This window comes from Hoplias malabaricus, chromosome X2 (assembly GCF_029633855.1).
Source record: "Hoplias malabaricus isolate fHopMal1 chromosome X2, fHopMal1.hap1, whole genome shotgun sequence".
Lineage (NCBI taxonomy): Eukaryota > Metazoa > Chordata > Actinopteri > Characiformes > Erythrinidae > Hoplias > Hoplias malabaricus.
The window spans coordinates 12,845,941-12,861,966 of NC_089819.1; the positions used below are offsets into that span (position 1 = coordinate 12,845,941).

At 38.2% G+C, this 16,026-nt stretch overlaps 1 long non-coding RNA gene across 1 annotated transcript; it reads right to left on the reverse strand.

Annotated features, from left to right (window-relative positions):
- Window positions 1–11,754: 11,754 nt before the first annotated feature.
- LOC136677498 (uncharacterized) lies at window positions 11,755–14,916 on the reverse strand. The gene is made up of 3 exons (XR_010796360.1): window positions 14,788–14,916; window positions 13,438–13,571; window positions 11,755–13,222 (listed from the first exon to the last, which is right to left on the reverse strand). It is a non-coding gene; the product is annotated as an uncharacterized lncRNA (long non-coding RNA).
- Between the last annotated feature and the right edge of the window lie 1,110 nt (window positions 14,917–16,026).

Here is a 16,026-nt window from a genome sequence, read left to right on the forward strand (position 1 = left end):
TATCTCACCACATCAACAACTCAGTAATCACTTTCTTCCCTCCATGGATAGGTGTTATCCAATGTATTTTAATACTGATGCATTTCTACATCATATGTGGATGGAGATTAATAAGAAGTTTTTAAAGTTGTTTAAAGGCATGTGTAGCTCCACTATCAGCACATAAAGGGGTTTTAATTCGATCGATTTGTACAGCTCTCTAATGGCTAAATAAGGGAGTAACACATTCCCTGTGATATGGATTAATTCAGACGGTGAATGAGTGTCGAGGCCTCACACTCTCCTCTGTCATCGGTCCACTCAGAACCTCATGATCTCACTGAAGTCCATTACTTTACAAATGTCACGTGATAAAGTGTTTTGGATCTTCACAGGGTGGAGTGTCGTTAAAAGCCTAGAGCAAAAAATAGTTACAAACAGGCCACATTCAGCTCACTGATGTCCACTCACTGTCCACTTTCAGAAGAGATGCGTTGGAGTAATCTACAGACTCCATTCCACACATTCTTCCTCCAGTCATTGCCTTGGGATTTCATAGGCACAGATTCACGGCTTTGACATGGCATGATTTGTACATGATCTGTCAATCAATCAAATGAGACATATGGGGCGTGAGAGTCTGACCACGATGAATAAGACTTGTGGAAATGCTCAGTGGTCACTGATATTGTCACCTGTTTTGGCTAAAGTGTTAACAAACTGCACTGAGGGGAAGTACACAGACAGTGGAATGTTATGACTAATAAAAATTACATTTCAAAATTGCAGCTCAAGATCTAAATGTATCTTCATCATGACCAATGTGCAGCACCGTGTGAGCTCCAGAAAAAAGAAAAAAACATGAGAGAAAACTGTACAAATAGTTCATTAATTAATTCATTGTCTGTAACCGCTTATCCAGTTCAGGGTCGTGGTGGTCCCGGTGCCTACCTGGAATCAATGGGCGCAAGGTGGGGACACACCCTGGAGGGGATGCCAGTCCATTACAGGGCGACTCTCACTCACACATTCACATCTATAGACCGTGAGAGGAAACTGGAGCTGGATACATATTTCCTGTAGAAGTGTCTTACAATTGGTGTTGTTTTCTCCCATGAATCTGTCTTTTACAGTACAGACATTCATTCTGCGCTCATTGAAAAACACAGAAGGACAAATGTGCACAGCTAGTATAATCTCAGTAGAAAAGCATGAAACAACATGGAATGATCTGGAGCTTCTAATAGCCTAAGGTCACCATGCTCACTACCAATACCCCCATCACTGGACTGTAGTAGTGCACCTGCATTTTCTACAGCATTTTGGGTTGAGTTGGAGTGACATTTCTGATGCAGAGCTAAACATTTAACATCAGTACCCGACTTCATTAATATTCCTGCGGCTGAATATCAATGTTCCCACAGTCTAAAGACTTCCCAGAAGAGCAGAGGATGCTAATACAGCAAGGAGTGACCGGCTACATTTTAATACTCATTACTTTACAAGAAATATTGGACAACAAGTGGCTTTCAACCTTTTTTCAAATTCAAACACTGAACCTTGCAAGCCTCACAAATGCAATTTAAAGGTTTTAAGTCTTTTTAACCACAACAGTGTATAACTGCTTAATGCAAATGTACATCATGTGGCACAGTGACCAGCCTTCTATCCCTGACATAAACAATTTCTAAAATTCAGCTGTAGTACCACATATTTCTACAACTCTTGATTGTGCTATAGATAAAGTGTGGATCATTAGTTGATATCAGCATATTTGACCACACATGTGCATTTCTGTTGCAAGAGAAAAAAACTGCAAACCTGAAAATTTATGTATTGCTTCTTTCACAGCTGGGAAATATCTCTGGTGGTGCATGCATATCTATCCTTATATGGAAACGAAACTGTAAAATGTATCATTAATAATGTCTTGACATCAGTTAACTGATTAATCAGTTAATCAGTTCAAACTGATCTCAGTTTCTGATAGTAGTTTTTTGACTCATGCTTTTCCACTGGGGTCTTTGAGTTGCATTATGAAGGAAATCACAAGAGAAGTAGGAAGATAAAAATAGACATAAAAAATGAACACATTGATGTATTGCTGGCATCCAGTATGTAATCTCAGGTTTAGGTAGGCCCCCAAAAAGTACACTTCCATGAAACACTGCTTACTCACAACACACGTCTTTGATGACAAACCAAATCCAAGGAGGTTCAGTGTGGGTGCAGGTTTTCTTTCCAACCAAGCAAAAAACGACACCTCATTCTACCTGTGTTTAATCAGTGGATCTAATCAATAAATCTTGATTTTAAATAGTGTGAAGTTTCTGCTTGGTTGGAAAGAAAAACCTGCACCCACACCAGACCATTGGATTTGGTTTAACATTCATTCTCTAAATGTAAAAGTGATTTGTACTAATTTACACAAAAAAGTAAGAAATTCAGTCATTCAGTGTGTTTCAGTACAAAGTTTCAGTAAATACATTGTAAACAAACGTACCAACTATGATTTCTTTACATTCTCATGTATGGTATGACATAAATTTCATATAATTGTGTCATTCATTCATTCAGTCTTTCGCAGGGTGACACAGTCATGTATGTGTTTTATTCTGTTTTAGAAGAGTTTTAGAACAATTGAGTAATGTCACAGTCACACAGCTCCAGGGAATTGGAGGTTGTGGGTTTAAGTCCCGCTCCGGGTGACTGTCTGTGAGGAGTTTGGTGTCCCCCCGCCCCCCCTTTTTTTTTTTTTCATGTGGGTTTCCTCTGGGTGCACTGGTTTCCTCCCGCGGTTCAAAAACACATGTTGGTAGGTGGATTCGCTACTGAAAATGTGTCCTTAGGTGTGAGTGAATGTGTGTTGTCCCGTGAAGGACTGGGACCCCCTCCAGGGTGTATTCCTGCCTGGTGCAATGATTCTGGGTAGGCTCCGGACCAACCGTGACCCTAAACTGGATAAACGTTACAGACAATGAATGAATGGATATTTAGAATTTAAAATAAATAGAAACTGTGCACTAAAATGGACAGAGAATGGTCATATTTGATCGGGCTCCCTGGAAAGTCTGTGCTGATGTATTTTCACCTAAACCATCAACCATCTGTAAATTACTCAGGAGTTCATGCATTATTCTTCCCAATTCAGTCAGCTGTTAATGGGTGGCTCAGCATGCTTGGAGGAAAGCAAACTTTCACATTTCTGCTATCCTAGCTATCAAACACTCATTAATCCGTAGACGAAGAATGGGGAAGAAGAGTCATCCCGCCCACTGAGAAAGACACACCACTCTCTTGGACACCCGGATGTGAACAGCTGAGACATCACCTAGTAATTCCGCAAACACAAAGCCACTGTTGCACCACAAAGCCTATAAATGTCTCTATACAACTGTTTCAGTTTTCATCAGTTTGAAGCTATTTAAAGGTCTGAATTTTTTTTACCTTAATAGTCAATGATGGATCAACAAACTTCTGTTTTCTTTGAAAGCTGTCGGATGTTTCTTACAGTGATGGTAGCTGTGGTTTTGCTGGCAATTCACTGAAACAGGAAAGGTTTTATGAGTGACTATCGATGAATAATTGGCAGATTAGCCTCAGTCCAGACTCAAGAATCAGAATTGTCCCTTTTAATAAAATCATGACTCAAGTAAACAATTAGCACCTTCCAAAAACAACTTGAGCAGGAACACAAATATTAATTATTCATTAATTATAAAAAACAAACAAACAAACAAACAAACAAAACCCATAACACAAACTATAAGAAGGAGAGCCAGAAACATGGAGATGTTCTGCAAATGCAAAAGCCAGGACAGAGAAAGCTAGGAACATGAGACACTAGGAAACACAACATCGAATGGTCGATAAAACATGACAAGAAACCAGGAATATAAATCATTAGGGAACACAAAACACCTGGGGATGATTCAAACAAGTCACAGGGGTGTAACTACCAAAGCACAAGAGAACTAGACTAAAACAAAATGGTACCAGAACACAGGAAAAACAAAACACTGACAGGAGCAGCATGGAGGTGCAAGAGGGTCCTGGGGTTGTGGGTTCATATCATATACAGGGGGTCCTCGACTTACGACGTTGATCCATTCCTACGTCGCGCCGTAAAAAACGATGTTCGGTGTAAGTCAGAACGTACGTCTACACTGTACATAAATAACATACTGTAAGCACTTATCCTAACAAAGTATTTATCGAAAAACACCTCGGTCCTGAGCCGCGTAACCGTGTATTCTTCCGCCGCGCACACCAAACACGAAGTTCGCGTTATGACGTTTCCCAGTAAACATTTAGCCGTTGATTCAACGTTGAAATAACGTAATGACTGCCGTCTAATCAACGTTCTCTTAAGGTTGAAAATGAAAGTTGAAAAGACGTCCAAACACAGACATTGAAAAGACGACTATTAGACGTATTTTGGACGTCCGTTGACGTTATTAATTTCTCCCGAAATAAATTACTTGTATAAAACGCATTTTGGACGTCCACAGACGTTATCGATTGGTCACCACTTAACTAACTTATTAAGACGGATTTTGGACGTCCATTGACGTTTAAAATATGTCCTTGACGGACAGACTATTTTTAGACCTATTTTGAACGTCGAGGGACGTTCCTTGTTTACTGGGTTAGGACGCAAAACCATTTAAGTCGAAACAAGGCTTTATACAGTAAATGGGAGATGTGTCTTAACCACGAAACATCGTAACTCGGGGCTGATGTAACCCGAGGACCTCATGTATTGTATCTTACATCTTTGTCTTAAAAGTCATTTTGGATCACATCTATTCATTGTAAAATGTTGTGAAGTATTATAAAAAAAAATTATAAAAGGTTTATAAGTGGTTTAAAATCTCTATATTAATAGTCATTAATAATCAGTTATAACAAATAGAAAGGGCAACTGTGACCTGTTTGCCAAATAGTCCAGGGAGGAAATTTACCACATGATATATTAAATAATAATAATAATAATAATAATAATAAAATAATAATAAAAAAAAAGTGCCTAATTCACTCTTCCCAACTCAACTCGTCTGCAGCTTTGAAAAAAAAACCTTGTTTAATCAGGGGAAACAAGAATTTGCACAGCAACTCATAGACCAAACAGATTCCAAATCATACAAATATTTATTCATTTAAAAAAATCTCATTTGTAGATTTCAGTCAATAAAAGAATAAAACTGTTCTCCAATCTCAGCGCCAGTCCAGGGGAGGGAGAGAGAGAGAGAGAGAGAGAGAGAGAGAGAGAGAGAGAGAGCGACTCTTTTTTGTAGGCCACGGCAGGTAGTTCCTTAGGCAGCAACGGTCTCAGTCTCACGGGCACCCTTCCGTCGCGTCCACTCCAGTGCTCTAAACAATCTAAACAGTAAAACAGCCGGCAGTAATCTAGAACTATTAGAATGAGTTTAAATAAAATGCGGTTTCCAAGCAGGAAGGCTAAAACCTAGTTAGCAACTAAAGACTACTATTAGCAGCTGGAGACAACTCAGGCCACATCACAACATTTAAGGCTGCAGTACTCACACCGAGCCTGATCATACACAGCCCTGGAGCCCGCAGCGTCTCGCCTTTGATGTGAGCGTCTGGGCTATGGAGAGAGATTAGTCTCAAAATACTTTACAAATACGTAAATAAAAAACACTAGTCACAAATATGCTTCACTATTCACAAATGAATACATCCCAATCTGTGTCTCACGGTCTGCAATTTGTACAAATACAGTTGCATTCACAAATACATGTGTTTGGTTTTCATAGATATTTCACAATTTTATGCGAAAATAAATACATTTGTTTAAATTTACATTGCAAATATTTGTAAAGTCGAAGTCTCGAATTTAAAATTTATTTGTAAAATGTAGAATCTGCATTTGTGGATCAAGTCACTCACGTGTTTTCTGTGACGTGCATTTGGTCATTTCCTCTTGCGGATTTTTGGATTTTGAGACTTTCGTCTCGCATTTCACCTGATCTAAATACAAATGCAGCCTGGTCCACAAATGTGGCCAGCAGGCGAAAAAGCCACCACTGGGTGGCACTGTTGTTTTCTCCAGTGTCTCAGAACAGAGGCCGCAGCTGAACAACCCCCAGTAGACGGAACTATGACTCCATTGGCTGCTGCAGTAAATGACAGACAACTCTGGCTGCTGATTGGCTAAATAAAAGTGATGACCAATTAGAAGCACATATTCTGTTTTGGAGCCATGGGGTATCTGCCCCTCCCTGCGGCTGAGGGAGAGCATCTGTCTGAAACAAATCACCCGTTTTAAAAATCCAATCTCAAAATTACGAAACATATCAGTCCCGTATCAGTCCAGGAAGCAATACGGTTTTTGTCCAAATACGCGATGGTTTTAATGTATTTTATTTGACAACCCTAGTCTGCAGCAAAATTAGGGAAGTTCCGCTGGACTTTAACGTCGTTAAACTTATGGCACATTTAAAAGTGTTCCACGGTAATCCCCGCTCCTAACTGTCTGTGATATGAAGCTGAATTCAGCTGCTTGGGGGCTTTTTGTTCGAACTTCCACATTAAATGTTGCGCAAAAACGTCTCTATATAACTTGGCCCCACACAACCTAAAACAGTGCCACCTAGCATTGGCTTGTTCGCCTGCTGGCCACATTTGTGGATCGGGTGAAATGCGAAAGGAAAGTCTCAAAATCCAAAAACCCGATAGGAAATGAACAAATGCATGTCACGGAAAACACGTGAGTGACTTGATCCACAAATGCAGATTCTACATTTTTAAAATACATTTTAAATCTGAAACTTCGACTTTACAAATATTTGCAATGTAAATTTAAACAAATGTATTTATTTTTGCATAAAAGTGTGATATTTCTATGAAAACCAAACACATGTATTTGTGAATGTAACTGTATTTGTACAAATTGCAGACTGTGAGATACAGATTGGGATGTATTCATTTGTGAATAGTGAAGCATATTTGTGACTTGTGTTTTATTTGTGGATTAATATTTATGCATTTGTAAAGTATTTTGAGACTAATCTCTCCCATAAAAAACAAGCACCAAATGACTCAAATGGGCTGAAAAGTCTGGAGAAAAAAAAATAATGTCAAGATACACAAATAAAAGTGCAGTCACAGGTCCACATAAACAATGCTGCATCAAGCGTTGAAAAGTTGCTGGAGCATCACAGAGTCCAAAAGGCATCGGACGAACTTGGAATAGGCCCAGAGGGGTGGTGAATTCAGTCTTAGCCTGGTCCTCTGGATGTACCCCAACTTGCCAGTAACCAGTTGCTAGATCAAGGGTACTGAACCATTCTGCTTTTGTCAAGGTAGTTAGGGTCTCTTCAATTCTAGTACTTCCTTCCTTGGGGCAATGTCCCTATTCAAGCTCACACAATTTTTCACTTTAAGGTGGGTTTTCACACACGTTGGAAGGTGGATTGGTGACTCAAAAGTGTCCGTAGGTGTGAGTGTGTGAGTGAATGTGTGTGTGTGTCTGTGTTGCCCTGTGAAGGACTGGCACCCCCTCCAGGGTGTATTCCCGCATTGCGCCCAATGATTCCAGGTAGGCTCTGGACCCACCGCGACCCTGAATTGGATAAGCGGATACAGATAATGAATGAATAGCATGGGCTTGTTGCCACACCTTGCTGGCATTCTGATTGTCTGCAGGAGCATGTGTCAGTAACCTCTGATCCTGAAACACAACACTCCAGCATGTCAACAAAACATTCATACCCATGATTAAAGGATGGGCAGAACACTCATCTTTTACAATAACTACAATGCAACCAGGCATCAACATTCCTGAAATTTCAAAGGTCATTGTGGCATAGCCTACATAAGGGATCTCCAGCCCATTCGCAGCCTTAAAGATGAGGACAGGACCTTTAAGCACTAAGATTACTTGGGAACCCGTATCAAGCAAACCAACACATTTTACATCATCAATTAAAAGTAGAAGTGGACGATACCGGGAGTTTTGTTATCAAACCATTATTAATATCGATACCCATACCGGAAGTCTTCGCCATATGCAGCTGTAGAAGCAAAAGACGGGAGAAGGGGAGGGGGGGTGCTCCTTGCAATTTTACGAGGGGGGGCTGCTACTCATGAAGGGGGAGGGGGGGGCATGTGTGCCTCTCCTTGCAACGTGACTATGCAGGGGGAGGGTGGCTGTGCTACCTCGCGCACAGACTTTAGCGGCAGAGCGGTGGGAAAGAAAAAAGTCTTGAGTATCGATCTTTTTCCACAAGTATTAATCAATACCAATACCAGCATTGGTATCGATATTATCAACATTTGGATCGATCCGCCCACCTCTAATTAAAAGGTCAACTAAGGGACATGTTCTGATGAAAGCTCGAGTGACAGATTATCCTCCTCCCTGACCATGGGCCCCATCGCCTGGACCTCTGCAGCAGGGCAAGCTAGTTTAACGTTGGTCCAGCAGCGGAAGACACTTGCCACAGGCCCTAGCAAAATGGCCTACACGCTTATAATGCTGGCAAATGGGCTTACCATCTGAATCCCACTGATAAAGGTCTCAAAACTCCCTCCTACTTGCCACTCCAGGAGACACTGCTTGACGAGCGTTCTGTGTGGAGGCAGCGACAGTGGCATTAGTATCTTGTTGTATGGGCTGTAGCTCTTGGATTACCTATCACGCCATTTTGCACATTTGTCCACGCATTTCTTCCCTTAATTCTCTCTTTAATTCAGCCTTCCACTGGGCCTGTTGAAGCAGGGACTGAGACTGTGACTCATGCGCTACTGCACAGGATAGATCATACCTATTAGGCCCATATTCCAGTTCCAACATCAAGGCCTCTTGATATAACTCAGGGAATGTGGCCACAGGCGTTCGGCGTGCATAAGTCTGTAATGCTGAGCGAAAAGTTCCATCTTCCAACCCAAGGCGCAACTGGTCCTTTAGCAGAATTTCAGTAAATGTCTCCTCTGGGCTCCACCCCAGCAACCTACAAAAGAGCTTGTGCAAGCATAATACAACATTTTTAAAAAGCTTCTCCAGATCTCTGCTTACTACAAAAAAAAAGAGTTCTTAAAATTGGAAGGGGCACATCTGCAGCAAAAAGAGCATCTAGTTGTTGAAAATTTTTTATTGCTGTATCTCTTTCACCTACTTCTAAAATGCTGATTTCCCGCTTTGCTTCCCCAGCTAAAGTATTCATTAAAAGCTGTGTTTTCTTAGCTTCTGTTAAATCCTGTATTTCTAATAGCCCTTGAATTTGTTCCTTCCAATCACCATATATACTGGCATCTTCACCACCCCTGAATTGAGGTACCCAAGGGACACAAGGAAACACTGGCATCATCATTCTATCCCAAAAAAAACAAACAAAAGAAAAACAATAACAATCTCTGAGTTCTGGGCTCTGTTTCAATCGCTGATCCTGCCAACTATGCCAAATGTTCGGGGAGCCAAGCTGATGGATTTGCTTTAAACCATTAAGTTGGGACAAATTTAATGTGTTTATAATCTTATTAATAAAAATGTAATAAACAGGTTTTTTTAAACCATTCATAAACCTTTATAAATGTATTTTTTATTTTTATACTGGTACCGATAATGCTTTAGATATATTACTCTAAATAAAATGAGAAACAAATATAAACAAATCATTCAGTTCCTTTCCCTGATGTTTTTTTATGAGATTGACTAATGAAACAAGCATATTATTAATATGTTCTTTAGAATATAACTCTTCAGCTGTTATGTAAACTGGGGAAAAACCTGCAGGAACGAGATGTCATGACTTTCCTATGTATAGACATAAGACTTGGTGACATTAAGCGCTTTCCTGTTTCATTTCATGCTTTTTGTTGAAGATGATATTTCTATGCATGCAGATATGATAGTGTCCATACCAGATGCTGAATTTGCTAATTATATATATATATATATATATATATATATATATATATATATATATATATATATATATATATAGTAATTGTTTAAATTGGTTAAATTGGTTATTTTATCTAGTTATTTTAATCATATATCAGATGGTATACACGTATTATTATTGTTTTAGGTAATGTCCACAGTATAGGCAACCTAGAATTGAATAGAATTTCAAAAAACATTGCAATACTGGGATGACCTTTAAGGTTAAGTACTAATGTAATATTATGTAAACTTGTCTAGGTAGTTTAATAAGATCAGGAGTATTACATGCTAAAGTGCTGTTTAATTATATTTATGTATTCTGCTATTTAATATAACCTAATGTAATTATTTTAAAGGCAAGCATTCATATAATAGTTATTGGGAAACCCAATGTTGCTATTATTTTGTATAGATGCTGGATAATCAGTATATTTTAGTTGACTCAGACAATTCTTTTATAGAATTTAGTGTAGATTTAGTCTAGATTTTAGTTAAATAGAATGTATTATTATTTTAGATTAACAGTATAGTTATTTATTCAGATTACTGGAAGTTTTGAAACTAAATTGTGAATAATTCATCGATTACCAAACCCTTTGGTGACATGATTCCTTTTTTTTTTCCAACAGTGAGTTCATATATATTTTCACATATATTTTCAAATATGTTTCACTATTCTCAAATAAATATACCCCAATTTGTGTCTCATGGTCTGTAATTTGTACAAATACAGTTAAAATCATGAACATGTGTTTTTGGTTTTCATAGATATATTATAATTTTATGCAAATTTAAATTTTATTTACAAAGAATTGAATCTGCATTTGTGGATCAAGTCACTCACCTGTTTTCTGTAATGTATTTTTGTTGGACATTTTGTTTTGAGACATTAGGCTTGTTTGAGTTGAACTGTAGCTGGCTGCAGATGGGAGGGGAGTGTAGAAAAGCGCCTTCAACATGGACAGTAACCACCTGCAGCCCATGTGAGCTCTGACAGATCTCACAACATTTCATAACATGAACTAAATCATATTTAAAATTATAAAGTAAATAAATTCACTCAATGAGAGATCATGACATTATTACTGTACATGCAGGGCCTTTAAGTGAGATAATTGAAATTGACATTTTAGAACTAAAAGAAACAAACGTCATAAGTTTCAGCGCAGTTTCTAGCCAATGAGGATTAAGCTCTGTCATCATCAGGCTGTCGCTCGTCTCACACAGCTCCTGTGGAGCAACTGCCGCAACTGGCTCAGGAGCCTGCATCCGCCTCACTCTAGTAAGATTGTAACACGGTGTGTGACGTATTACAGGTGCAGACACAAATCGAACAAAAACATTATCCCGCATACACGGCACCGAAACAGATGCCGATTTGTCTGCATAGTCCCGGGTGAAGTCGAACAAGCTTTGTGACTTTGCAAATATAAGTAATGTAATTTTAAACTTTTTATTTTTGCATAAAATTATGATATATCTATGAACAAAAAAAACATGCGTTCATGATTTTAACTGTATTGGTACAAATTACAGACCATGAAACATAAACTGGTGTATATTCGTTTGTGAATAGTGAAGCATATTTGTGACTTGTGTTTAAATTGTGGATTAACAACTACGCATTTATCCAGTATTTTGAGACTACTCTCTCTCCATAAATCTCTCTCCATAGAGTACGCAGAGGAATACAACCAGGACCAAGATTGAGAACCACTTATTGTGTCCCCAGATGGAGGAGGCCATATTTTAAATGTCAGTTTAAAAGGTCTTTATTGTTCAATGCACTGTTTATGGTATTATAATTAATAGCTGAAATGAGAATAAAGAATTTTGAAAACCTTAAAATGGGTTTAGTACAGATTCTCTATTACATCCAGGCCAGTAGATGTCAATATAATAGCTGTGTAATGTGAAGAGGAACCATTGGAGTAAATGAATGACTGCTCCTTTGAGTAAGTACTTTCAAAACAAATTGACAAGCTCAATGATAACTCAAGACCACAACAGGCTTCATGATTTCAGTAATTAACAAATATATCTGTAAAAACAAAGTGTAAATTCCAATGTTATGGAAGACACTGCAGTTTTAATACAATGGATTTAATACAAGTTATTAAAAAACAAATAAAACAAACAAACTGGAGACTCTACACAAATCCTGTAATGTCTGGGCATATGTTAAACAGAAACAGGTTTTTAATGATAAAGCAAATGAAATTACATTATTTCATACACTTTACTTACAGCCATGTAGATTGAAAACAAATTTGAAATGGTTCTTTTAAATCAAAGGTTTTGTCCTTTGTTTTGTTTCGTTATATCAGTGCATACTGGGCTTTTTTTTCTCCAGTAGTTTTCTAACTAAAAAACACTAAAACAAAAAGGAGGATGACTGGAATATTTTATTAAATAATGTTAATAAATGTATTCACACATTTGGGACGATTTGGGACCATGTCTATCCAGCAATTTATCATAAAATGTTCATACAAATGGATGGACAATGAGTGTTTACAAAACTTTACACCATTACTTAAACATTTACATTATTACTTCATAATGTCAGATTTAGTATTCATTATACTATATGTTGGTACAGGCCACTATTGATCTTATGAACACACATTATAATGGGTTATAGGACCTCACTTTAAAAATCAGAGGATTTGATCAAGGAAAGACTATTCTGGCAAAATTTTGGAAGCCAATTAAAAACATCTAATATGGATCATTTATAACTGAACAGTGCACATTAAAGGCCACATTGAGTCTACACAGTAATTAATTTGAGCTGGAAAAAAGGAGAAAGACAATTCACCTATCTGTCAACACAGAGTCTATCAGTGTGCTCTAAACATCTGTACTTGCCCAATTCAGATTGGACACTTGGAATAAAACCTTGTATCTTTACTGAAAGGGAACTGTGCAGATACCATGTTTATTTTTCAGGAATTTGTGCAGTTCATCGAGGAACTCCATCGATTTTTTAACAACAGTCATGCTCCACTGTTTTACCTCATAGTCATTATCCTTTGGAAATTCTGGATAGGGCTTATAATTTTCACATTTTTTGTGCAGGGTATATTCAAGGCACTCTTTCAGGTGCTTCCCCACTCTATGAATGGCAATGGTTAAATTGCCAAGCAATGGATTTTTATCATAATTAAGTTTCTCTTCATGTTCCAAAAAATGTTTAAGTACGTATTCCATAAAGCTGACCCCACACAGAGCGGACCTGTTCACTTGGTGTGGTGTGGAGTTGAAGTGGAGCTGTGGGAAATCTATATTTGTATTTGTGCTCTTGTCCCCAGATGCACGTAATTTCCCCTGTTGGGCAAAAAAATAAAACAAGTGAAAACAGACAATACATTTTCCAGTAAAGGTTCTAGTGTAAAAGCCTTCTCAGAAGAGAAGAAACTGAAGATGATTATGACCCCTTATTTATTCCCTTGATTGAGTAGAAAGTGTTGTATGAACATACATACACAACTGTTTGGATAAAAACTATACGCTTGTTAAGAATGTACATTAGCAATACTCACATATTCATGTAAAATATCATTCAATGTTTTCTTCGTTATTGTTAATATATCATGCCCCTCACATTTGACGATTATAACATCAGGAAGGCAGAAGAGCTGTATGAACAGCAGCCCTACGCATGCTTTCAGGTAGTCTAAAAAAAGAGAAAAGGACATTTTGCTTTAAAACATTGCAGTGTTTCTCTTGTATAAATTTGAAGTATTTTGTCAAGCAAAAAATGTGTAACATGTAATTAGTTAACATCACATGAGCAATTCATTCATTCATTCATTGTCTCTAACCAGCTGTGGTGGGTCTATGGCAAAAGACACGGCGAGAACACACCATCATCCTCAGAGACACTCACCTGGAGCGGGGCAGTACCTGTTCCGCCACCATGCCACACGTCACATGAACAATGTTTAAGATTAATAGAGGTGAGCTGAGCAGCTTGGAGGGCGGCACGGTGGTGCAGCAGGTAGTGTTGCAGTCATATAACTACAGGGACCTGGAGGTTGTGGGTTCGAGTTCCATTCTGAGTGTCTGTCTGTGAGGAGTTTGGTGTGTTCTCCCCGTGTCCACATGGGTTTCCTCCCACGGTCCAAAAACACACGTAGGAGTAAATGTGTGGGTGTGTGATGCCCTGTGAAGGACTGGTGCCCCCTCCAGGGAATGTTCTTGCCTTGTGCCCAATGATTCCGGTTACAGACATGAATGACTTGGGAAATTAAGAACTAAAAAATACTACACAATAGCCAGAGCCACAAAGAGAAACAACAACAAAACAAACAAACAACCAAAAAACACAATGGACTTATTAGTTCAGTCTGCAGCTAGCGTCATAGAAACTGAAGTTCGTATGATGTATTTTTCCTTGATGTGTGTACTGTTGCTTTTTTCTAATACATTCTTGGTCTAACTACCAGTGGTTTGACTAGTCATAGAACAGCACAGATGCTGTTGGCATGGAACATAACTATGTAGCATAGGGAACATTGCTACATTTTATACCATACAATATGCTACTGGCTACACACTACACTAATAAGATTCTTTGGGCAAGACTCCTACCATTGCAATTGCCCACGTTTGAATAAATGATTAAAAGTCACTTGCCCCAAAAAGCTGAACTAAATATATAATATATATATTTATCAAAATGTTGAAGTCTAAATTCTTGCTTTACTTTAACTAATTTCCACTTTACTGTACTTGTGTAAAAGTATTACAGTGTGATAACACTTAAGGTAGTACACATTTCATCTGTAATTTATGATTAAACAAATTTTAATTACTTATTACCCACGTCTGGAGGTTAGCATGTAAAGCAAAACCTAACAACACAAAAAGTAATCAGACAGTACTTTTACCTGCCGTGGATTTCATGAGGCAAATTTGGAAGGATCTCCAAGCTTTCAGTTAACTAATTAACCAGTTAACCCAATGGGTAAGTGTGTGAGGCAGAATAGAGCAAAAACGTGCTTATATCCCAAAGGGGCTTGTCACAGTGTGAAATGTGACGTGTTCTTATCTCCTCACCACATGTTTATAGCAGTCACTCTGCAAATATTCTCTTTCCTCTTTGGTTATTTGTTATCAAATGTATCTTAATACTGATAAATTTCCAGATAAGGACTCACATGAAGATGGAGACAGGTTCTTAAGAAAAAACAGCTTGGTGGTTACCTTTTCAGCACATAAGGCTCGACATTTTTAATTAATGTGCTTTCTACAAACCTCCATTAGTTAATTAAGCAAGTAACACTTTCCTGTGAAGTTCTTGGATTGTGAAGAAAAGGATTCATTGAGTCCAGGCCTCACACTCTCTTCTGTCATCCATCCACTCAGAACCTGATCATGATCTCACTGATGCCGATTCATTGCAACACTTAATGAAATGTTTGGGATCTTCACTGGAGTGTCAGTAACGGGCCTGGGCAAGCCCAGAGTGAGTCCTCCTGTACTCTCAGAGAAACTGTCACTGTGGTGGTACCCTCGAGGCACACATTCAATACTTTTAGTTAAGGAACACAATTGTACCATATTAATTGTTGATTTTAAATTTGTGTTGATGTCATAAGTACCATTTCATCTCCAGGACATATGTTTTTATTTTGCACAGTACTGTGATCAAAGCTTACTAATATGCTTCTCTCCTTCTGGAGAAGGGAATGTAATGTACCTTTAGTACATTACACAAATAGACTTTAAAACTACTGCTGTACTTTAAATGGTACATTTACACTGTTTTTACCTTGTGATAATAACGTTCCTGTACTTTACCTTTTATCTGACTTTGTGCAGAAAGCTACAAACAGGGACATTCAGCCCACTGATGTCCACTCATTGTCCACTTTCGCAAAAGAGATGCAGTGGAGTTGTCTACAGACTTTATTTTCCACACATCCATCCAGCCTTGGGATTTCACTGAGACATACTCATGACTTTGACATGGCATTATTTGTAAACTATCTATCTATCTATCTTATTAATGGATATTTTGAGAAGTATGTGGTTTGAGAGTCTGTCCACAATGAATATGACAGCTGTGGAAATGCTTGATGAATGATACTGTCACTTTGTGCTAAGCTGTTGACAAATTGCACTAT